Source organism: Sprattus sprattus (assembly GCF_963457725.1).
Source record: "Sprattus sprattus genome assembly, chromosome: 2".
NCBI lineage: Eukaryota > Metazoa > Chordata > Actinopteri > Clupeiformes > Clupeidae > Sprattus > Sprattus sprattus.
The window spans coordinates 27,461,463-27,484,829 of record NC_137921.1 but is presented as its reverse complement, the minus strand read 5'-3'; the positions used below and the strand labels follow the sequence as shown (position 1 = coordinate 27,484,829).

The 23,367-nt window shown below is 42.4% G+C and overlaps 1 long non-coding RNA gene across 1 annotated transcript; it reads right to left on the bottom strand.

Moving 5' to 3' along the window:
• Positions 1–10,457: 10,457 nt before the first annotated feature.
• LOC308360467 lies at positions 10,458–11,226 on the bottom strand. The gene is made up of 2 exons (XR_013968519.1): positions 11,173–11,226; positions 10,458–10,752 (listed from the first exon to the last, which is right to left on the bottom strand). It is a non-coding gene; the product is annotated as an uncharacterized lncRNA (long non-coding RNA).
• Between the last annotated feature and the right edge of the window lie 12,141 nt (positions 11,227–23,367).

The window sequence follows — 23,367 nt, the reverse complement described above, 5'->3', positions numbered from 1 at the left end:
TCAGAGTTGAGGATGTCAGAGTTGAGTTGAAGATGTCAGAGTTTAGAGTGTCAGAGTTGAGGATGTCAGAGTTGAGGATGTCAGAGTTGAGGGTTTCAGAGTTGAGGATGTCAGAGTTGAAGGTGTCAGAGTTGAGGATGTAAGAGTTGAGGATGTCAGAGTTGAGGATGTCAGAGTTGAGTTGAGGATGTCAGAGTTGAATTTAGGATGTCAGAGTTGAGGATGTTAGAGTTGAGGATGTCAGAGTTGAGGGTGTCAGAGTTGAGTTGGGGATGTCAGAGATGATGACGTCAGAGTTGAGAGTGTCAGAGTTGAGAGTGTCAGAGTTGAGAGTGTCAGAGTTGAGGATGTCAGAGTTGAGGATGTCAGAGTTGAGGGTGTCAGAGTTGAGGATGTCAGAGTTGATGATGTCAGAGTTGAGTTGAGGATGTCAGAGTTTAGAGTGTCAGAGTTGAGGATGTCAGAGTTGAGGATGTCAGAGTTGAGGGTTTCAGAGTTGAGGATGTCAGAGTTGAAGGTGTCAGAGTTGAGGATGTCAGAGTTGAGGATGTCAGAGTTGAGGGTTTCAGAGTTGAGGATGTCAGAGTTGAAGGTGTCAGAGTTGAGGATGTCAGAGTTGAGTTGAGGAGGTCAGAGTTTAGGGTGTCAGATTTGAGGATGTAGGAGTTGAGGATGTCAGAGTTGAGGATGTCAGAGTTGAGTTGAGGATGTCAGAGTTGAATTTAGGATGTCAGAGTTGAGGGTGTCAGAGTTGAGGGTGTCAGAGTTGAGGATGTCAGAGTTGAGGGTGTCAGAGTTGAGGATGTCAGAGTTGATGATGTCAGAGTTGAGTTGAGGATGTCAGAGTTTAGAGTGTCAGAGTAGAGGATGTCAGAGTTGATGATGTCAGAGTTGAGTTGAGGATGTCAGAGTTTAGAGTGTCAGAGTAGAGGATGTCAGAGTTGATGATGTCAGAGTTGAGTTGAGGATGTCAGAGTTTAGAGTGTCAGAGTAGAGGATGTCAGAGTTGATGATGTCAGAGTTGAGTTGAGGATGTCAGAGTTTAGAGTGTCAGAGTAGAGGATGTCAGAGTTGATGATGTCAGAGTTGAGTTGAGGATGTCAGAGTTTAGAGTGTCAGAGTTGAGGATGTCAGAGTTGAGGATGTCAGAGTTGAGGGTTTCAGAGTTGAAGGTGTCAGAGTTGAGGATGTCAGAGTTGAGTTGAGGAGGTCAGAGTTTAGGGTGTCAGAGTTGAGGATGTAAGAGTTGAGGATGTCAGAGTTGAGGATGTCAGAGTTGAGTTGAGGATGTCAGAGTTGAATTTAGGATGTCAGAGTTGAGGGTGTCAGAGTTGAGGATGTCAGAGTTGAGTTGAGTATGTCAGAGTTGAGTTGAGGATGTCAGAGTTGAGGATGTCAGAGATGATGACGTCAGAGTTGAGAGTGTCAGAGTTGAGGATGTCAGAGTTGAGGATGTCAGAGTTGAGGATGTCAGAGTTGAGGGTGTCAGAGTTGATGATGTCAGAGTTGAGTTGAGGATGTCAGAGTTTAGAGTGTCAGAGTAGAGGATGTCAGAGTTGATGATGTCAGAGTTGAGTTGAGGATGTCAGAGTTTAGAGTGTCAGAGTTGAGGATGTCAGAGTTGAGGGTTTCAGAGTTGAGGATGTCAGAGTTGAAGGTGTCAGAGTTGAGTTGAGGATGTCAGAGTTTAGAGTGTCAGAGTAGAGGATGTCAGAGTTGATGATGTCAGAGTTGAGTTGAGGATGTCAGAGTTTAGAGTGTCAGAGTTGAGGATGTCAGAGTTGAGGGTTTCAGAGTTGAGGATGTCAGAGTTGAAGGTGTCAGAGTTGAGGATGTCAGAGTTGAGTTGAGGAGGTCAGAGTTTAGGGTGTCAGAGTTGAGGATGTAAGAGTTGAGGATGTCAGAGTTGAGGATGTCAGAGTTGAATTTAGGATGTCAGAGTTGAGGGTGTCAGAGTTGAGGGTGTCAGAGTTGAGGATGTCAGAGTTGAGGGTGTCAGAGTTGAGGATGTCAGAGTTGATGATGTCAGAGTTGAGTTGAGGATGTCAGAGTTTAGAGTGTCAGAGTAGAGGATGTCAGAGTTGATGATGTCAGAGTTGAGTTGAGGATGTCAGAGTTTAGAGTGTCAGAGTTGAGGATGTCAGAGTTGAGGATGTCAGAGTTGAGGGTTTCAGAGTTGAGGATGTCAGAGTTGAAGGTGTCAGAGTTGAGGATGTCAGAGTTGAGTTGAGGAGGTCAGAGTTTAGGGTGTCAGAGTTGAGGATGTAAGAGTTGAGGATGTCAGAGTTGAGGATGTCAGAGTTGAGTTGAGGATGTCAGAGTTGAATTTAGGATGTCAGAGTTGAGGATGTCAGAGTTGAGGATGTCAGAGTTGAGGGTGTCAGAGTTGAGGATGTCAGAGTTGAGTTGAGGATGTCAGAGTTGAGTTGAGGATGTCAGAGATGATGACGTCAGAGTTGAGAGTGTCAGAGTTGAGAGTGTCAGAGTTGAGAGTGTCAGAGTTGAGGATGTCAGAGTTGAGGATGTCAGAGTTGAGGATGTCAGAGTTGAGTTGAGGATGTGAGAGTTGAGGATGTGAGAGTTGAGGATGTGAGAGTTGAGGATGTGAGAGTTGAGGGTGTCAGAGTTGAGGGTGTCAGAGTTGAGGGTGTCAGAGTTGAGTTGAGGATGTCAGAGTTGAGGGTGTCAGAGTTTAGGGTGTCCGAGTTGAGTTGAGGATGTCAGAGTTGAGGATGTCAGAGTTGAGTTGAGGATGTCAGTGTTGAGGGTGTCAGAGTTGAGGACATCAGAGTCGAGGGTGTCAGAGTTGAGGATGTCAGAGTTGAGGCTGTCAGATTTGAGGATGTCAGAGTTGACGGTGTCAGAGTTGAAGATGTCAGAGTTGAGTTGAGGATGTCAGATTTGAGGATGTCAGAGTTGAGTTGAGGATTTCAGAGTTGACGGTGTCAGAGTTGAAGATGTCAGAGTTGAGTTGAGGATGTCAGAGTTGAGGATGTCAGAGTTGAGGATGTCAGAGTTGAGGACGTCAGAGTCGAGGGTGTCAGAGTTGAGGATGTCAGATTTGAGGATGTCAGAGTTGAGGACGTCAGAGTTGATGTTGTCAGACTTGAGGATGTCAGAGTTGAGGGTGTCAGAATTGAGGGTGTCAGAGTTGAGTTGAGGATGTCAGAGTTGAGTTGAGGATGTCAGAGTTGAGGATGTCAGAGTTGGATTTAGGAAGTCAGAGTTGAGGATGTGTCAGAGTTGAGGATGTGAGAGTTGAGGATGTGAGAGTTGAAGATGTCAGCGTTAAATTTAGGATGTCAGAGTTGAGGATGTCAGAGTTGAGGATGCCAGAGTTGAGTTGAGGATGTCAGAGTTGAGTTGAGGATGTCAGAGTTGAGGGTGTCAGAGTTGAGGATGTCAGAGTTGATAATGTCAGATTTGAGGATGTGTGAAAGAAATTATTAAATATTATCATGAAGTGTTAGACTAAAAGGGAATTCTTTGAACTGCTATTTTATATTGTTTTCTGTGTTCTGATTTGGTTTGGAGCAGTATTTTTCCATTGACAGAAACTCAGCAAAGATTGTGAAACCTTATTACCTCAGCAGAAAGCTCACGACCTGATAAGAAAGGGGGTTGCTTGATGTCACCTGAGACTAGCTCTGTCTAGTTAGATATTTGTAGCTGCGACTCCTAGGCTGAGAAAGCACTGTTGTGAAACTGAAACTAATGTCATGGATGTTTACGTTAAGATTGCGATAGTGATTGATGATGCCATGTGTTTCTGTGAACTGTTCTTGAGTGTTGGTTTTTAATTAAGCAAGTTACTCAGAGTTTGGGTTGAGGGGTCTTAGGTAAATACCAGATGGCGACTTCGGACCTGGGAGTGGTCAATGTCTTGTGTAACCTCTGAATTCTCTAATAAAAGATCTATGCGCCAGGCGGAGAGCTAGAGTTGATACGAGTGGTAACACACTGGTTGCTCTCCGCTCGAGGCCTGAGCGTAATCGTTCTGTTAAACTTTGCTCTGGTTTATGGTGTCATTCATTCTAAGTAATTCTAACAAAACTTAGTACGTGTTTAGGATATTTTCCTGACAGGATGTCATAGTTGAGGATGTCAGAGTTGACGGTGTCAGAGTTGAGAATGTCAGAGTTGAAGATGTCAGAGTTGAGTTGAGGATATCAGAGTTGAGGGTGTCAGAGTTGAGTATGTCAGATTTTAGGATGTCAGAGTTGAGGGTTTCAGAGTTGAGGATGTCAGAGTTGAGGATGTCAGAGTTGAGGATGTCAGAGTTGAGGATGTCAGAGTTGAGGATGTGAGAGTTGAGGATGTCAGAGTTGAATTTAGGATGTCAGAGTTGAGGATGTGTGAGAGTTGAGGATGTGTGAGAGTTGAGGATGTCAGAGTTGAGTTGATGTCATAGAAAGGACAGGGACATATATGGAGGGGGAGTTGCAATGTACATTCAAAGCCACATCCCTGTTAAGCTCAGAAATGATCTAATGTCATGTGATGTTGAAATGCTATGGCTACAGGTTCATTTACCCCACCTAAAACCTATATTACTGGGATGCTGTTATAGGCCACCAAGCTCCAGCAGTCAGTATCTTGATAATCTGTGTGAAATGTTTGATAGAGCGTGCAATGAAAATAGAGAAATCTATGTCCTGGGAGACCTAAACATACATTTTCTTGCATCAAGCTGTCCTCTGAAAAAGAAAATTCTTAGTATGACCAGTGCCTGCAATCTGGTTCAGGTTATTAACCAACCAACCAGGGTGTTCACTAACAAGACAGGAACTGTATCATCTACATGCATTGATCACATTTACACCAATGCTGCTGAACTCTGCTCAAAAGCCATATCTGTCACCATTGGTTTCAGTGATCATAATTTAGTGGGCATATCTAGGAAGGCTAAAGTTCCAAAGGCTGGGCCAAAAATTGTATATAAAAGATCGTACAGGGGTTTCTGTCTTGACTCATATGTGGATGATGTCAGAAGGATTTGCTGGTCTGATGTCAGTAAACAGAGAGACCCAGATACTGCGCTTAGTGTTTTCACTGAACTGTTAGTTCCAGTTATGGATAAACACGCAGCTGTCAGAAAGCTAACTGTTAGAGCTGTTAGGGCTCCCTGGGTCGATGATGAATTAAAAGAATGCATGGCTCAGAGAGGTGATGCAAAAGGAGTGGCAAAAAGGTCAGGCTGCACATCTGACTGGCAAGTATATTGTAAACTTAGGAACTATGTCACTAAATTGAACAAAAAGAAGAAGAAATTATTTTATGAATCCAGGATTAATGACATAAAACATGATGGAAAGAAACTCTGGAGCACCCTAAATGACATCATGGGCAGAAAGAGCAATCCGCCTCCATCTTTCATTGAGGTGGAAGGGACTTTTTTAACTAAACCTGTAGATATTGCCAATTATTTCAAAGATTATTTTACTAACAAAGTTTGTAAACTCAGGACATTTTGGAAATGCCAACACCACACTGTGAGCCACTGTATTCATGTATACAAGACAAAATAATGAATGACAAGAAGTGCTCTTTCGAATTTTGTAAAGTGACTATAGAAGAAGTGGAAAAACTGCTACTGTCTATCAATAATGAGAAACCACCTGGTATTGATAACCTGGATGGGAAGCTACTGAGGATGGTAGCGGACCATATTGCCACTCCAATATGCAACATCTTTAATCTGAGTCTTGACAGTAATATGTGCCCTCAAATCTGGAAAGAGGCTAAAGTAATCCCACTATCGAAAAACACTTGTGCTGCCTTTACTGGCTCAAACAGTCGACCAATCAGCTTATTACCTGTTATGAGCAAAATGTTGGAAAAAAATGTATTTGATCAGATACAATGCTACTTCTCAATGAACAACTTGACAAGCATTTACCAGCATGCTTACAGGGAGGGACACTCAACCTCCACAGCGCTCACGCAAATGACAGATGATTGGCTAAAAGATATTGATCAACAAAATATTGTAGGAGCAGTGCTACTGGATTTTAGTGCCGCCTTTGATGTTATTGATCATAACTTGCTATTAAAAAAACTCAAGTGCTATGGCTTTACTCCATCTGCCGTAGCATGGATCGAAAGTTACCTAACCAATAGGAAACAAAAAGTTTTCTTTAATGGAAGCCTCTCAAACCCAAGACATGTACAATGTGGAATTCCTCAGGGATCCTCATTAGGACCATTGCTCTTCTCAATTTTTACAAATGATCTCCCACTTGTTTGTAAAAAAGCCTGTATGTCTATGTATGCAGATGATTCAACACTATATGTCTGCACCAACAGTTAAAGAAATCACCTCAGCCCTCAACAAAGAGTTGCAGATGGTATTTAAATGGGTCTCTGATAACAAACTGGTCCTTAACATTTCCAAGACTAAGAGCATTGTATTTGGGACAAAGCACTCACTAAGCTCTAAACCCCAGCTGAACCTGGTACTGAACAATGTTGCTGTTGAGCAAGTACAGGAAACAAAGCTTCTGGGTGTAACTTTAGACTCTAAACTATCATGGTCAAAACATATAGAGCTACTGGTGCAAAAGATGGGTAGAAATATATCTGTGGTTAGAAGATGCTCTTCTTTTTTAACACCTCATCTGACCAAACAGGTTCTGCAGACCCTGGTATTGTCACAATTAGATTATTGCTCGGTAGTCTGGTCAGGTACCACAAAAACTAATCTAGGGAAGCTTCAACGGGTACAAAACAGAGCAGCTAGGCTTGCCCTTAAGTGCACACCAAGAGCAAACGTGAAAAACATGCATGACCGACTCTTCTGGCTGAAAGTTGATGAGAGGCTTAAAGCATCACTTCTGTCTTTCATTAAAAAAATTAACACATTAAAAACCCCCGACTGTTTGTTTAGGCAGCTCACACTCAGCTCTAATGTACACACTTACCCCACCAGACATGCCACCAGTGGTAACTACACAATTCCAACAATAAAAACAAACTCAAAACAAGGTACAGTATTATGCAGGGCTATGGTAGAATGGAACTCCCTTCCAGATCACATCTCAAAAACCCAGAACAAAGCTGGATTCAAAAAACAAGTGAAGCAACACCTCATGGCTGTTAGCACTGGATACTAGTATGTATTAGGCTACTAACTTTTCTTTATCTACTCACTTATCCTTTTTTCCTATTTGTCATCTGTTGTTTTTGTGTGTGATGGTTAGGTTATTTAGGTTTTTTTTCCCTTTCTTTTAGCTGGTGTTTGTATGTTGATTTCTTCTTTGTTATATGTCTTTTCATTTTCCTTTATCTGTTGTTTGTATGTTGATTTCTTCTTTGTTATATGCTTTTCCTTTTTTATCTGTTGTTTGGTACGTTGTTTTCTTGTGTGGACCCCAGGAAGAGTAGCTGGTGTCTTTGGCATCAGCTAATGGAGATCCGAATAAAATAAATAAATAAAAATCAGAGTTGAGGGTGTGAGAGTTAGGGTGTGAGAGTTGAGAATGTGAGAGTTGAGGATGTGAGAGTTGAGGATGTGTGAGTTGAGGGTGTCAGAGTTGAGGGTGTCAGAGTAGAGTTGAGGGTGTGTCAGAGTTGAGGGTGTTTCAGAGTTGAGGATGTGTCAGAGTAGAGTTGAGGGTGTCAGAGTTGAGGATGCCAGAGTTGAGGATGTAATAGAGTTGAGGATGTGTCAGAGTTGAGGGTGTGTCAGAGTTGAGGATGTGTCCAACTCGTCTAGGCACAGTGGCTATAGGCACCTCGGCTTAATGAGGATTTTATTCAAGGACATTTCATCTGCTTTAAATGCAGTAAACACTGTGGCATCACGATGGGCCAGCTAGTAGAGGGGTGTGGCTGTCGCTGCCAAATGTGAGGACCCACCTGATGTGAGTCCGCATGCGCAAACTTTGCGACACTATTGTAGTACAACGAGCCAGGTAATGCTGGTGGTGTAGGCTACAGCATGAAGTGGAATGACAAGCGCATTTGTTTACGTTTGAAATCCACCAAGGTTTATGATGTTAAGCTTCATGTTTATTGAATTATTAGTTAAGCAGTGCATTCATTAGCCTACTAGTAACAGTAATACAACATAGCCCCATATGTTGACACTGAGCCTTATGCTGTAAACCGTTGACAAAATTATAAAACACTACGTTAAATAAACCTACATTATGCGTTAAGAGAAGCCAGATACGTTGATATTAAACCATGAACATGCACGTCTTGGATAGTTTGCTCCTGAGCCTTCTGCCGTAAACCGTTTGTGTTTGCGCATGCGGACTCACATCAGGCAGCGACGGACTCACATCAGGCAGCGGACTCACATTTGGCAGCGACAGTGGCTTTCCTGTGAAGGTCTGGCTGCCACACCACAAGATGGCTGCCATTCGCACTACATCTCCCAGAATGCTGCAGGACCCAACCAGGTGTAGGTGCTTAAGGCACCTAATTGAAAGGGCTCTTAAGAAGGGTGGTGCATGCATAGATATATATAAAGGCTAGATGTCTCGTTCGCGTTGCCGGCCAACAGAGTCGAACGTATAAAAAACATCATCCAGAATTATAACCCTGTAAATAACGTTTGTAAGAAACCAAACCATTTGTAAATCGGTTGAAAATTGAGCGTTAAAAAGTACCAACACATTGTTATGGGTGAGGGTGCTTACTGGTGCAAGATGGCCGCCATGTGTGAGAACAGAACAGAACTTGGAATATTTTGATTTATTGTGGGTTTAATTTTTAAATCAATTAACTTTACTCAAAAAATCATGTCCCTAGTTTTAATGTCACTACAGAAACACAAGAGTTTTAGTCCATTGGCTGAGCCTGTGTTTTAGCCACGACCCTGCATTTTTGACCCTGCATCCCTGTCCCTCATGCTTGAATGGTAAGTAGCTAAATCCCATAGTTTTTATATAAATGTGTTCCAGAGTCTGAAAATCGACGTGTAACCTTAAGAATTGTCACTACCGAAACCCATGTTTTCTTCAATTAAGTAAACCTTTTGGGGTTTCATGCAAAATCTTATGTTTGTATGTGTTTACACCTCTTCAAAGATTTGTTTGCAAGCCGTGTGCTTGCTAGAATTCTTTATTTATGCTTAAAGTTAGCTAGAATTGTCACTTCCGAAACATATGGTAGTGACAAGATGATTTCGGTAGTGACAAAATGAAATGGTGAGTAGATCAATACCATCATTTTTAAATAAATGTGTTGTGTGGACTAAAGGTCGGCCCAGAGCACCTTTTGGAAGATTTTGGGACAGAAATGAACATCCATCCAACAGTGCAGTCACTACCGAAACAGATAAATTGAACTTAAATTCTGTAAAAAAAAATCATTTTTATGGATTTCATTGTGAAAACCTTCAAGAAATATTTGTAAAAATACTCTTCAGAGAAGGGAAGGAAACACAATTAGGTGGTGGGCTGGACCCCAGAATTGTGAATTTAATACTTACCGTCCAGCTGTGAAGCCCATTTTTAAAGGATGGATTCATAAAAATACACCAAACTGTATTTGCTTTGTTTCCACCTTCGTTTCGTGCACATTTGGCGAACATATCGTTGTAAAGTCTCTGTTTTTTGATCGGGCGAATTTTCAGGGCAACTATTTGAGACCGTGCGTTTCAATGAGAACAAGACGTAAGCAACCTCGGGTGTCGCTGTCTGGAGAAATAATTCTTGCTGAACCTTACCAAATACTCTTCTCTCCAGGGGAGATTGCAACTGGAGTGACATATTTTAGATAAGGCACATTATCTATAATGTGCAATACATTATTACTGAATGTTAAAACACCATTTTCTCTAATTTAAGTCTTGGAGTAGGTGTTGCCTCATCTTTGCGTTTCCAATCATTTTCTATGGTTAAAAAGTCAATGACTTTCTTAATGTATGATAATGCAAATTAAGTTCCCATTTAATAAATAAATTCATTTTGTCAAGTGAGTAGTACAATTTTCAAATATAAGTTGGTCAAAGTTCCTGCAGTGTGCCCATTCATGGCTGAACCTGCAACCCTGCAAAGAGGGGGAAGTGGCCAGAAATGCCCTAGAGGCTTTAAATCTGGAAGAAGACCAGGAATTGCCAGCTAATATTGCAATAGGATACCACCGCAAATGCTACATGCTGTTCACCAATGAAGCACACATTGAAAGAGCACGAAAGGGAAAGAAAAGGCAGCCAAGGACAGTGAAGGTTTGTACTCAGAGTATGATTTCCTTTTCGCCTGTATTATATGAGGTCTGTGTACCCAACAGGGTTTGAGCAAGTAACTCAAGACATTGACATGACAGAGAAATGGTGAAGATGAAACTCCTTCATTACTGAGACATTAAGGTCCATGGCTTCCACACTGACACCTGCTTGAACCTCTTTAGTGATGTGTGAAATATTTAAGGCCAAACGCCCTCGACAGGCTGGTGCCACGTAACCTTAATAGAAGTGACCCCTGAATAAAGCAAGGCACGGACAGTGATGACTGTTATTGGATTTTATTCAGATAATTTCCAAGATACAATAAATGAACATTATTAAAAAGAAACAGTATCTCGAAACCAATGTCTTACAAAGGGAACATGCAGTATTCCTTCCTTGTGTGACGTTGATTCGCAAGTAAATAAAAGAACAGTCCACTGGCTATATGACAATAAGTCAAATTAAGCCAGGTTAACAAGATGTGGCTTTTCATGGCCACAGGTCCACTGGCTCTGCTTGATCACCTCAGGGTGGAGGTTTCTGGATTTCCCCACTCAGCTGCAATGTTTTTGTTCCTGAACGTAAAGGACTTCGTTAAAATATACTATAATATAGCAGGGGATTACAACAGGGGTGAGGAACAATTCATTTTAAATGTCATTTCAATTTTTTTTATAAAGCCCCAAGGGCCGTACTATGGATACAAAAGGATTTTCCGCCAGCACTTTAGGCCTATATTGAACGTGGTCACCTTTACAACAGACCCCACCTTCACTAGATCCCCTGAAAATAACTTCGTTGTATTGCAACTGCAATTTCAAACATTGCTTTACAAACCATGTCATATTACATGTGAAACTGCATCACAGTAAATGCATTATGTTGGCATGAGTTTGTTGTCTACATGTTGTCTGTGTTGCCATGTGGTTTACTCCCAGCTGGTTGCCTCATATGCATGAAAAAAAAATAAACAATTAAAATATGAAATAGCCTACCGAGAGGAAGTGGCATATATTGCACCAGTCAGATGGACGAGGGATCTGATGGATGTCATGTGGGGTCTTGTAGCCTAAGATGCTACCTGTAGAGATATTATTTGACATAAGTTAGTTCACAGAAGTGCTACGCAGTCGCCAATGTTTAAATTGTATGACTGTTGTAATTAAGCTCGTCGTTTGGACTAACGGGAGGAGAGACTTTGTCGGAGAAAATTGTTCAGTAGACGCCTATGGCCATGTTCATATGAGGAGAGGGGATCTCGCTTCACGTCTATTGTAATCAATGTTTCACACCCTATACTGACGAAATTAACAACATGTAGCCTTAAACAGGTTTCATTTATGACAAGAAAAATAGTCATGTGTTGAAATATCCACTCGAAGTTAAACAATTCTTACCTCAAAGCTGTATCTCAGCTATTTTCCAGGGGCAGATGAAGTCGATGTGCATTTCCTGGTGTGACGATGCGTCACCGAGAAACGCAATTGGTTGAAATACCCCAATCCGCGGTTTTGATTGGACGTCACGCCGGAAAACTTTGATGATATTTTTGAGAACTTAATCGTAAAATACTATTAAATGTGCAACTTCCCGCGTTGGAAACAAACGGCTATATGTTTCTTATTATCTGGTTCAGCTTCCTTCAAAAATTAGCTTCACAGCTGCAGGGTAACTATCAACTCGAGAACTAAGCAAGATAGACGGTCTCAGCCCACTGACTAAATCTGAACAGGTCAATAATAATACTTTTTTACTATAGTAAATGTGATGTTTCGGTAGTGACAATTTTTGGAAGAGGAAAAACATTCCAACACATTCTGAAAATACAATATAAAAATTGACTGTTCTTTTACTAGATATGTGTACTTTAGATATGGTACAATATACATACGGACAAAGTTCTGGAGTGAAACGGGAGCACATGGAGCCCCTGAAGGAAGAGGGACAAGGAACATTTTATTTGGTTTTCAAGAACCTACCTTTTGCCTGTGTTTGAAGTGATACCATAATTGTACCTGTTTAAGTTAATAAGTGAGCAAACTGAATTAAAAACCTTCTTTTAACCACCCATTGTGGCTGATTCCTCAGTAACTGCACTGCCCAACCCAGCAACATGTTAAAACACACACACACTTGTCGGTAGTCCTACAAAAGACTTCATTACCCACAATTCCCTTATCACCCAAAGTCTTATCTGCAAGAGAAAGTATTGGCTGAAAACAAGGTGTTAAAAAACGTGACGCACTTTCTCACTATAAACTGCGTTGAAATGATACATTCACTCTCTTTGCGCACTCTCTCTCCACTGGCTTTGGCCAGACTCACTTCTCCTTCCACTCACCTCCAAGGGTGAAGAAACAACTCTCTTTGTTCTCAATGGAAGAGAACAGACTAAGCTCTCACCACGGCAAACAATTGCCTAAGATCTCTCGTTAGCTAAACACTGGCCGCTAACGTAGTAGACCTAAGTTTAGCAAAGCAGCTAACAAAGATCTGCAGCTAACTCTGCAACGGGAACAAAGCACAAAAGAGACCTCGCGGAAACTGCAACAGTCCGAGCGATCAACTCCTCCGAACTGAACTGCAGTGAAACAAAGACTTCACAACAAGGACAACTTTCTCCATCTCCAGACATCCTCATCTACGTCAGCACAACTTTCCCCAAAGGACTGGTAAACTGACATTGACTGGGCATTTAGCTATTCACAACCTGGCTAAGCAAAGTACTGTTTACATATGCCATTGTTCATGTATTGTATCTGTTTTGTTTACCGAACATAACTGTTATATACTTTCATTGTTAGTTGGTAGTTGGCTTCGCCACACCATCTAAGGGTTAACGTTATGATTGCTTCACATATACATCGGGACTTGCATGCATTACTAACCACTTCCCTCTTCTAATATGGCATCTTAAATCACATACAATTACAAATACATTGGCCTTCATATAGCCACACACGCGAAACACACACTCGAAATTCGCGGTGCATACATAGGCTTGCCTCTTTCACCACACATTAATGTTCACGAACGTGCACACATGCATGCGGAACTGCGGGGGTCAGACAAAGGGACACACACGCACACATATTTTCAGGCGCGCTCCTAAAAGCGCAACTCAGAGCGTACAAGCTCGCGCACACACACACTCCCTCTCCCTTACACATACATACTCCTTCAATTAATTAGTTAGATACATTTAGCTAGATTACATATTGTGTGTTATTTTCTCATCATTGTGTAAATAAATACTTTGATTTATATACGCTGGTTTATTTAATGTTACACAAGAATGGACGTTGTCAACCTCTTCTATTCAGAACTCCAATGACCTTCAACCATACTATTAATAAGGTAACTTTGTTTGTAGTTATTAATTTAATTATTAATCAGAGTTCCAAATTGATAGTATAATATATTTAATGAGACTGATATATTTAATGAGACTGATTTGTGGATTATCAACTTAATTGATCTGCCTTTGTTTTGAATGGTTGATCCCTGTCCAATCGGGTGAGATTACCAACATATTGTTGCTGTTGCAAGGACAGCACCAGTGTGTCTTGGTGGCCCTCGTGAAGTCAATATCACAATTCATACACAATTGCACCCACATTCACCCGGCGCCTGCTCACTGGGTAAGATACCTACCTAATCTGGTACTCCCAAATGAGAATGGTACCCATTTTACCTACATAATATGGTGCCCCCTGTGAGGCTAGTACTGTTGGCAATCATTCATTATTTGTGTAATATTAATAACCGCTTAATTCCAGGCCATTTTATATTCTAGTGTTAGACTAAGCAAACAGTCGTTACACTCACCGCCACTAGTCTGTCATAGGACTAAGCACTAGCTGTACTTACAAATAAGTGCAAAGCTTTATATATCAAATTGAGCTTAAAAGCTATTTGATATTTAATTAGTGAATTATCACTTTTTCCAAACCTTGGAAATCTTAGAACTGGCTATTGCTGCTAGCCATTCAGGTTAAACCTACTCTGTAGGAATTGTGAATTTCTGTCCAGCATTTGAATACCACGTATTCAATGCAACATTGTCAAGCTGTCAGCTGTAACTGTGCTTAATCAAACTGTTTCCCTTATTTTTAATTAATTCACAGCGTGCCACCGGCCCTGTGAAAGAGAGCTTGTTCCTGACTGTTACTGCCACGCATTCCAGCCAGTAATCGGAATAGAGACTGAGAGAGAGCCACAGCGAGCTACCGGCCCTGTGAAACACTTGTGTACCTAGCTGTTACCACCACGTGTTCCAGCTTGAATTTAGGTAACTGTGACTGACCCTAACTGTAACTGCCCTGCATCTCAGTTAGTGTGCCCAAACTTTTATGCCCACTAGACCCACTAGATGGTGCTGTAGCTACACCTCATTCACAGGAAGCTACTCCTTATAGCGTAGGTAACTACACTTCTAGGTTAGGCTAGTGTACTGCCCCAGTTACACTACAAGGTGTCTGCCACTGCAACACCATAGCCAAGCGCCTAAGTAATTTCATAACCTACCCTATTTAACATTACTTTAGCTTACCCCTCTAGCTAAACATAACAATGGATAACCCCTGTGTAGATCAGTATATCTCTTCCGTAGCACAAAGCCTGAAACCCGGCTACCCTGAACTCATTAACAGTTTGAGTTTCAGTGAATGCAGGAAGGAGATAGACTCTCTACTAAATAACAGGTATGATGTGCAGACTGCATCCAAAGACCCATTGTTAATATGCTTGCTACTGAACTTTCACAGGCAAACCAGCCTTGTCTTTCAGAACAATGCAGCATTAGAAGCGCAGAATGCTAGTCTCCTCCAAGAGGTACAGACAGCTAACAAGAAAGCTATGCGCTACCTAGGAGACCTACACTCAACAGAGTTAGAACTCTGTTCACACAAGGAGGAGCTACTGAAGGTTAGGTCAGAACACCCTGCCCCACCACAGTCGTTCAGCCGATGTGAGTCTGGTTACTCTGATTCACACTCCTCCCTTGGTGAAAGGTCTACCCCTCCTTCATTCAGATGGGAACACTTCCCAACTGACCATCAGTCCTTGGGAATGAAGTCAGCTCCTCAACCTCCACTGAGAGACCGAGTTAACAGCCTGACTTCCCATTTGCCCCTAACAGATACAGAAGAAACAGGTAGTTTATTCCCCAGTAGATATACTGCCCATCCTTCTTCTCAGCCTCTGTTAAATAACACTTTCTTCCGTGCCCTTCCCTCCGAAGGCAGGACTAGGTCATGTACAGACTGTTCAGCCTCCTCTCCATACATCCACGAGAGTGAGTACCGCTGTCCAGCATCTGCCTCTCACCCAGAGAGAAGCACATTAGAATGTGATAGACATGTCCGTTCCCATGCTAGATTAGTCTCGCCTTCTTCAGAAAAGACCTTACACAGTCCCCGTCTAGAAGTGCTTGAGCTCATAGCTAAGGACATTAAAATGTTTGACCCAGACCACCGTGATCAACACATTGACGATTACTTTAGGGAACTAGACAATAACATGACTGACCTACCCAATGCAAACCAAAGGGAGAAAATTAAACTCATGTGGAAAACCAGCTCTAAAGCAGTCCACAAGTTTATTCAGGCACAACCTCCCCGTATCAGAAATGATTACGCCGAGCTCTGTCATGCTTTAAAAGAAGAATACTCTTCTCCTGCTGACGAGATCACATCATTGGTTGCTGCCTCCCAAGTCAAACACACCCGTCGAGAACACCCTAGGGATTTTTATAAACGTTTGAGACATGCATACTTCCAGGGCAAGAATGCACCAGGCTTAGAAGAAAGCTCCACCTTCAAGTCTCTGTTCTTGCGCAACCTGCACCCATGTGTGCGCACTCACGTTTTCCTAATGACGCATGAAGGTAACCCCTCAATGAATGAGATCAGGAAGTTGACACAGATGGCTTGGGAAACTGTTGTCAATTCCAAAGAAAGGGGGAAAACAACTGAGCCTACCTGCTCAGATACTAAAGCGTCTCCCAAATTCACGGCCTCACAAGTTCACCCTCACAACAGACCAAAGGGGGGTGACAAACGGCCTCATAGGGACACTGAGCGTAACCGCCATGTCCATCATCAGCGTCGTAATGGAAATACATCCCCTAGAAGCAGCAGAAGGCCATATTCCGAAATCATGGCCCAGAAACATGACCTGCCCCTAGATTCGACCGACGATGACTACCGGTACACTGACCGACACTCAGACCATGGCCGCAAGGCTACAGACAGTGATAGTGCCTCTGACTGCCCCTCTGACTATGGCTACCCCGAGCGTAACAGCCCTGAGCCACGAGTCAGCCGACACTACAAGCGCATGAACTCCAGAGTTTGCCACTAAACTGTCTGTTGAGCCAAACAACACAAGCCACCCTGCACTGACAGTAAGACAAATGCTTGCTCAGGGATCTCACTTTTCTTGTAGTTGTATGGGCCAAACTTGGATTTGTTGGCAGCAGCAGCAGCAACTTCCATTATTCTGAACTAGTTCATTAAAACTACTGCAGTAGCACACTAGCTTCATACATTACAGACAAAGCTAGTAATGCACATGTCCACATCAAACACAAGTTCAGGACATTACCATACTGCCACACAAAACCTTGATACAGCCATTTGAGCTTTAAGTTTTGAGATCAAGATGACACCCTTCCGCAGCAGAACATGCCTGAAGGACAAAAACAGCAAAGGCTGCCAAGACTAGTCAGTCACTAGTCATCTTCTAGTCAGTATTGTCATCCAATCTATTGAGTGATTCAACAAACACACTCTTGGATTCTCAAGAAATGGTTTTATCATTGTATCAGGTGCCACTATCTCTGCATTTCAGCCTAACAAGTTGACATCACTAACTTTTCCTATTCTCACTAACCCTGATGAGTAGAAGACCCACTGGTTTATTTGTTGTATGCTATGTCATTGTCATTACTGTTTATTTTGATTTTATCTTTGTAACTTGATGACCTTGTACCTGCTTAGCCAGAATAGATAGTATCAACAAATGCCCAGTACTGATGTTACAACTTTGACTGTCTCACCAATGAACTCTTTCCACACATGGACTATGCACTGTTGTGCTCACTGGATCACACATCCGGTGCTATCAAGTGACCACAGGGGGGATGTCGGTAGTCCTACAAAAGACTTCATTACCCACAATTCCCTTATCACCCAAAGTCTTATCTGCAAGAGAAAGTATTGGCTGAAAACAAGGTGTTAAAAAACGTGACGCACTTTCTCACTATAAACTGCGTTGAAATGATACATTCACTCTCTTTGCGCACTCTCTCTCCACTGGCTTTGGCCAGACTCACTTCTCCTTCCACTCACCTCCAAGGGTGAAGAAACAACTCTCTTTGTTCTCAATGGAAGAGAACAGACTAAGCTCTCACCACGGCAAACAATTGCCTAAGATCTCTCGTTAGCTAAACACTGGCCGCTAACGTAGTAGACCTAAGTTTAGCAAAGCAGCTAACAAAGATCTGCAGCTAACTCTGCAACGGGAACAAAGCACAAAAGAGACCTCGCGGAAACTGCAACAGTCCGAGCGATCAACTCCTCCGAACTGAACTGCAGTGAAACAAAGACTTCACAACAAGGACAACTTTCTCCATCTCCAGACATCCTCATCTACGTCAGCACAACTTTCCCCAAAGGACTGGTAAACTGACATTGACTGGGCATTTAGCTATTCACAACCTGGCTAAGCAAAGTACTGTTTACATATGCCATTGTTCATGTATTGTATCTGTTTTGTTTACCGAACATAACTGTTATATACTTTCATTGTTACCATCTACCATCTAAGGGTTAACGTTATGATTGCTTCTCATATACATCGGGACTTGCATGCATTACTAACCACTTCCCTCTTCTAATATGGCATCTTAAATCACATACAATTACAAATACATTGGCCTTCATATAGCCACACACGCGAAACACACACTCGAAATTCGCGGTGCATACATAGGCTCGTCCTCTTTCACCACACATTAATGTTCACGAACGTGCACACATGCATGCGGAACTGCGGTGGTCAGACAAAGGGACACACACGCACACATATTTTCAGGCGCGCTCCTAAAAGCGCAACTCAGAGCGTACAAGCTCGCGCACACACACACTCCCTCTCCCTTACACATACATACTCCTTCAATTAATTAGTTAGATACATTTAGCTAGATTACATATTGTGTGTTATTTTCTCATCATTGTGTAAATAAATACTTTGATTTATATACGCTGGTTTATTTAATGTTACACAAGAATGGACGTTGTCAACCTCTTCTATTCAGAACTCCAATGACCTTCAACCATACTATTAATAAGGTAACTTTGTTTGTAGTTATTAATTTAATTATTAATCAGAGTTCCAAATTGATAGTATAATATATTTAATGAGACTGATATATTTAATGAGACTGATTTGTGGATTATCAACTTAATTGATCTGCCTTTGTTTTGAATGGTTGATCCCTGTCCAATCGGGTGAGATTACCAACATATTGTTGCTGTTGCAAGGACAGCACCAGTGTGTCTTGGTGGCCCTCGTGAAGTCAATATCACAATTCATACACAATTGCACCCACATTCACCCGGCGCCTGCTCACTGGGTAAGATACCTACCTAATCTGGTACTCCCAAATGAGAATGGTACCCATTTTACCTACACACTTCTGCTCCGCCTCCAAGGACTACAATCAACACCACACTGGTTTTATGGGTTAAAGATTTTAAGAGGACAGACCGCAAAATGTCATAATGAACGGTTTTCAAACTGTGTAAAGCAACATTGTTTTAAATGCTTGGGTGTCTTGCCACCCATCTGGTTCTCCATATACACACATGAAATCACCTGCAACGAACTGTCAAGTATGCTAATCTAATGACATGACCTTGCTGGTCCGGCTGACAGTCCAGTGCTCCCTGTCCATATTAAGGCAGTATGTGGACACTAGAGGTGCTTTTCTGCTGCAGGAACTCGGCTGCTATTTTAGGCTGGCCGGCACATTTAGGCGGTTTTCCTCTGTAGGAGCTGCCCCTGGGCCGTTTTTATGGTTGAAATAAGTACCTACTCTCTAGGGTTGGGACTTCTGTGCAGCTCTGAAACTGCTGGGTGGTGATTGAGTGACGTGAGGTAGACAAGAGCAAGTGTCACTTTTAAAACTAGCAAGATTTACCAGAGGCGGAATGAATTATAGCTTACATAATTAGCTTGTTACGGTATAAGTTACTGAATGAACACATGCAAAACTTCAGCTGAAATTTAAGCTTTAATTAATCATAGTTGTGCTGGTATATTCATTTATCAAGTAACCTACAAGCTGTTTTGAATCGAGTGTATAGCGAAATTCAACTGTCGACCTTGAGATTGTCCTAACGTTACATAGAAAATCTGTGGTGTTAATGGTTAACGCTGCTGGCGCTGCCGATGGACAAATATTTCACTATTCTGTTGTGCTCGGAATTGACGTCACGATCATTAGGCTACGTCACTCTCTGCAGGTATTGCACCCCACGCCCTCTCTGCACCACGAACCCCACACCCTCTCTCTGCACCCCACACCCTCTCTCTACACCCCACACCCTCTCTCTTATCCAGGAACTGCCATCTCCTGACAGTCTACGTCTTCATCACTACCTCACCCCAACACGCAGTGTCTGTCTCAGTCCCTCACACCCTTGTGAACGTGTCCAACGTCAGAAAAAATGTGACATCAAGGACAGCATGACATTTGTTGGCAACCTGACGAACACGAGTTACAAATCCCTGCATCCCATGCTGTCATTGATTTGTGAATCACAAAATACATTTGTGAAACATGAAATACATTTGTGAATCGCATTTCGTTTGTTTGAATCGCGTTTCGTTTGTTTGTGACTCGCGTTTCGTTGGTTTGTGAATTATGAAACTAATCTAACTGTCTCAGTCCCTCACACCCTTGTGAACGTGTCCAACGTCAGAAAAAATGTGACATCAAGGACAGCATGACATTTGTTGGCAACCTGACGAACACGAGTTACAAATCCCTGCATCCCATGCTGTCATTGATTTGTGAATCACAAAATACATTTGTGAAACATGAAATACATTTGTGAATCGCATTTCGTTTGTTTGAATCGCGTTTCGTTTGTTTGTGACTCGCGTTTCGTTGGTTTGTGAATTATGAAACTAATCTAACTCCATAGGAATTCAGCATTTCATTGTAAAGAAAGAGAAGGGAGAACGTAATATAACTAGAATGCGTTTCGTGAACGAACTGCGAGAGTGTGCTTGCTCTGTTGCGGCCATGACAGAGAGAACAAGTGCCTATGAATTAACATGTATTTACATCTACTCAATGAGTGTAGTGGGGCCTTCTTCCAATATATTTTAGCAAGCAACCAAGCTCAACCATTATATTTTGGCTTCACTGACGTTTAGACATGTGAGGGTATCTTTGTTCTGTTTTTGTTTGCTTGTTTATTGTGAAAGGGTCTAGTGTGTTACATTTAGCTGGGAGAAGTCTTAAAATAGGCTCCAAGTGACATTATCTCTTATGGGGTGTAATTATTCCTCCAAAGGTCGTGTTAATCAATGAGTGCACCTGAATTGTGCGGTATTTGTTGGGGAAGACTTGGGCTTGTTTTGATTTTGTATTGGTTGCGGATGCAATAAATATTGTCTGTGCTTCAAATGTAAATATATTTATTGTCTCTCTGTATTATGAAACTTGCATATTTACTAAGCACAAACATTTCAGGTGTCATGGTCATAATAGTTCCAGAGTTTCGTTAAACTGACTTACTGAGCTAAGTGAATTTTTGAAATTGTTATCTTGGTAAAAGGAAACATCTCTGCAACAATATTGGAATGAATGCGGTTACATAGCCAGCTTTACTTAAAGTTTATTGTAAGATATAGCTTGTAAGACTTAATGCAGTTAGAGTTAGACTGTAGGTCTAGTATCTAACGTAAGCAACACTTTTACTGTATAGCTAGAGAGCACTTGTATCACATTGGTTTATAGTCTGTCAAATTAGTTCTAGTTATTGGTGTTCGTTGGCATACAAAGTTAGTCTTCTCTTATAAGCCTAGTTAGTACATCTGATTAGAGCTAGCAACCATGAATTGCAGATTAAGGGGTCCCCATCTCAGTGTTCATTTTGGCAGCTATTTTTAGATTCAGTCTTAAGACAAAAATGCATATTAGTTTTAGTCACATTTAGTCATAGTTATCCTTCTTAGTTTCAGTCTAGTTTTCGAAAACTCATTACAATTTAGTCTAGTTTTAGGCACATTTAAAATTCCATATCATAGCCACATTAAACTCCTTCCCTTCCCTTCTCAGGGACCTGGATGCAATAGTCTCCAAGATACAGATCTCATGGCTACAGCTGAATTCCAATTAAATCAATGTAAATAATAATTTAAGGCAATAGCAATAGTCACCGTAAACATTAACAGAAATATTTTGAAATACGGTTTCTTACGGTGTTAAACGAGTCGTACAAGTTGAAAAGGACAAAAATCTCTCTCGAAAACCGTTGGTTTGGGTAAGTTTAGACGGGGTGACTAAATTCAGTGGGGGAGGCACAGCCGTCGGGAATACGTTTCCCATGGGGAATGGTTTTAACGCAACACCAGGTAAACAAACCATATTCATTCATGAGCTACAGCTGGCAAACTAGCTACAGGTGTTCTCCATGACTATAAGAAGGGGGAGATGCCTTCAGACAGAGGGCCCGGCTGGGACCCGCGGAACCGTGGCGGACGACGGACCGAGAAGAAGCGAGGACGGGAAGAGGAACCCGACAAGCCAGTCTCTTGGAGCTCCCGACATATCGGAATTGGAATACTGACTTCGCGAACGTTCTAGCTGCGTTACTCGTGGAAGTCCCGCTAACCGGAGTTAGAGGAGACATCCCGGTCATCGCGGAGATAAGTAGCCTCCCTCCCTGTCTGGTTTTAAGCGCAAGATTGTGAACTAGCCGTCTGCTAACGGCTGCTCTGACGCTGCCCCTGTTGCCTGGACCACCGGCCACTCCCCCTCTCTCTCTCTCTCTCCTGGTACATCGTTGCCTACCCAGTCTACTCTCAGAGACCATTGCCCAGACTGTTACTTAGCCACGTGAGTTCACTGTTGATGGCAGTAGTTTGCTGTGACTATTGTTTGGAGTGTCATTGGTCTGCTGTGTATCCAGTTATAGTGACTTTGGTTGCAGTGTTATTTTGTGCAGTGTCCATCTTAAGAGTGCCCTGTTCTGTTTGAAGTGCTACACAAAGTGCTTACACTGTGCTGTGTTGGCTCCTAATCTACAGTGTTGGGTAAATTGACTGTATTAGCCTGGGTAGGCTGCATTTGAAATCTTCTAGCCCAAACTTTACGCAGCCGCCGCTGTCCAGCCCCTGTCAGAGGTGACGAGCTACTGCTGCATACCCCCGCCTGGCTGCCTACTGCCCCGCCCCCCCATCCAGAGGTGACGAGCTACTGCTGCACATCTCCGCCTGGCTGCCTACTGCCCCATCCGCCATCCCGAAGCAAGGAGCTACTGCTACACCCCTCTGCCCAGCCTACTGCCCCATCCGCCATCCCGAGGCGAGGAGCTACTGCTGCACCCCTCCGCCTGACTGCTGACTGCCCCCACCTGCTGAAAGATACTCTGCCCTCACCACCAGCCCCTAGCTAGTAACCTCCCTCCCTCTGCCGGAGCCCTCGAAGTGACCTGGCACCAAAGACTCTTTTTAAACCTATTTAATAAAATAATACTGTTTAAACCTATCTCTGAGTTCTGACTGTCCTCTAGGAAACACGGTTGGCTCCTCAGCCATAGTAATACAAGGGGTGTTCACAGCCCCCTCCCTACCTGTGACAACTTAACGTTAATCTATAAATAGACATAGTATAGCTATTTCTTAAGAAAGCGGCCGATATTCTACAGTTACGCTACTTGATTAACAGAATTGTCATTCAAATAGTATCACGTCTAGATTTTGTGATGGCAACTAGCTTTCAATCTACTACTATGCCTAGCTGGCCTTAGAGTTAAATCAACCACATATCCTCCATATGAAATGCTGTGAAATCTCATTACCAACAGATTTAGCTAGACGGATAGTTTTGACAGTTGAAAGTGGTGTCAATGATAGTAACAATTGCCCAAATAGACAAGGCTATTCAAACC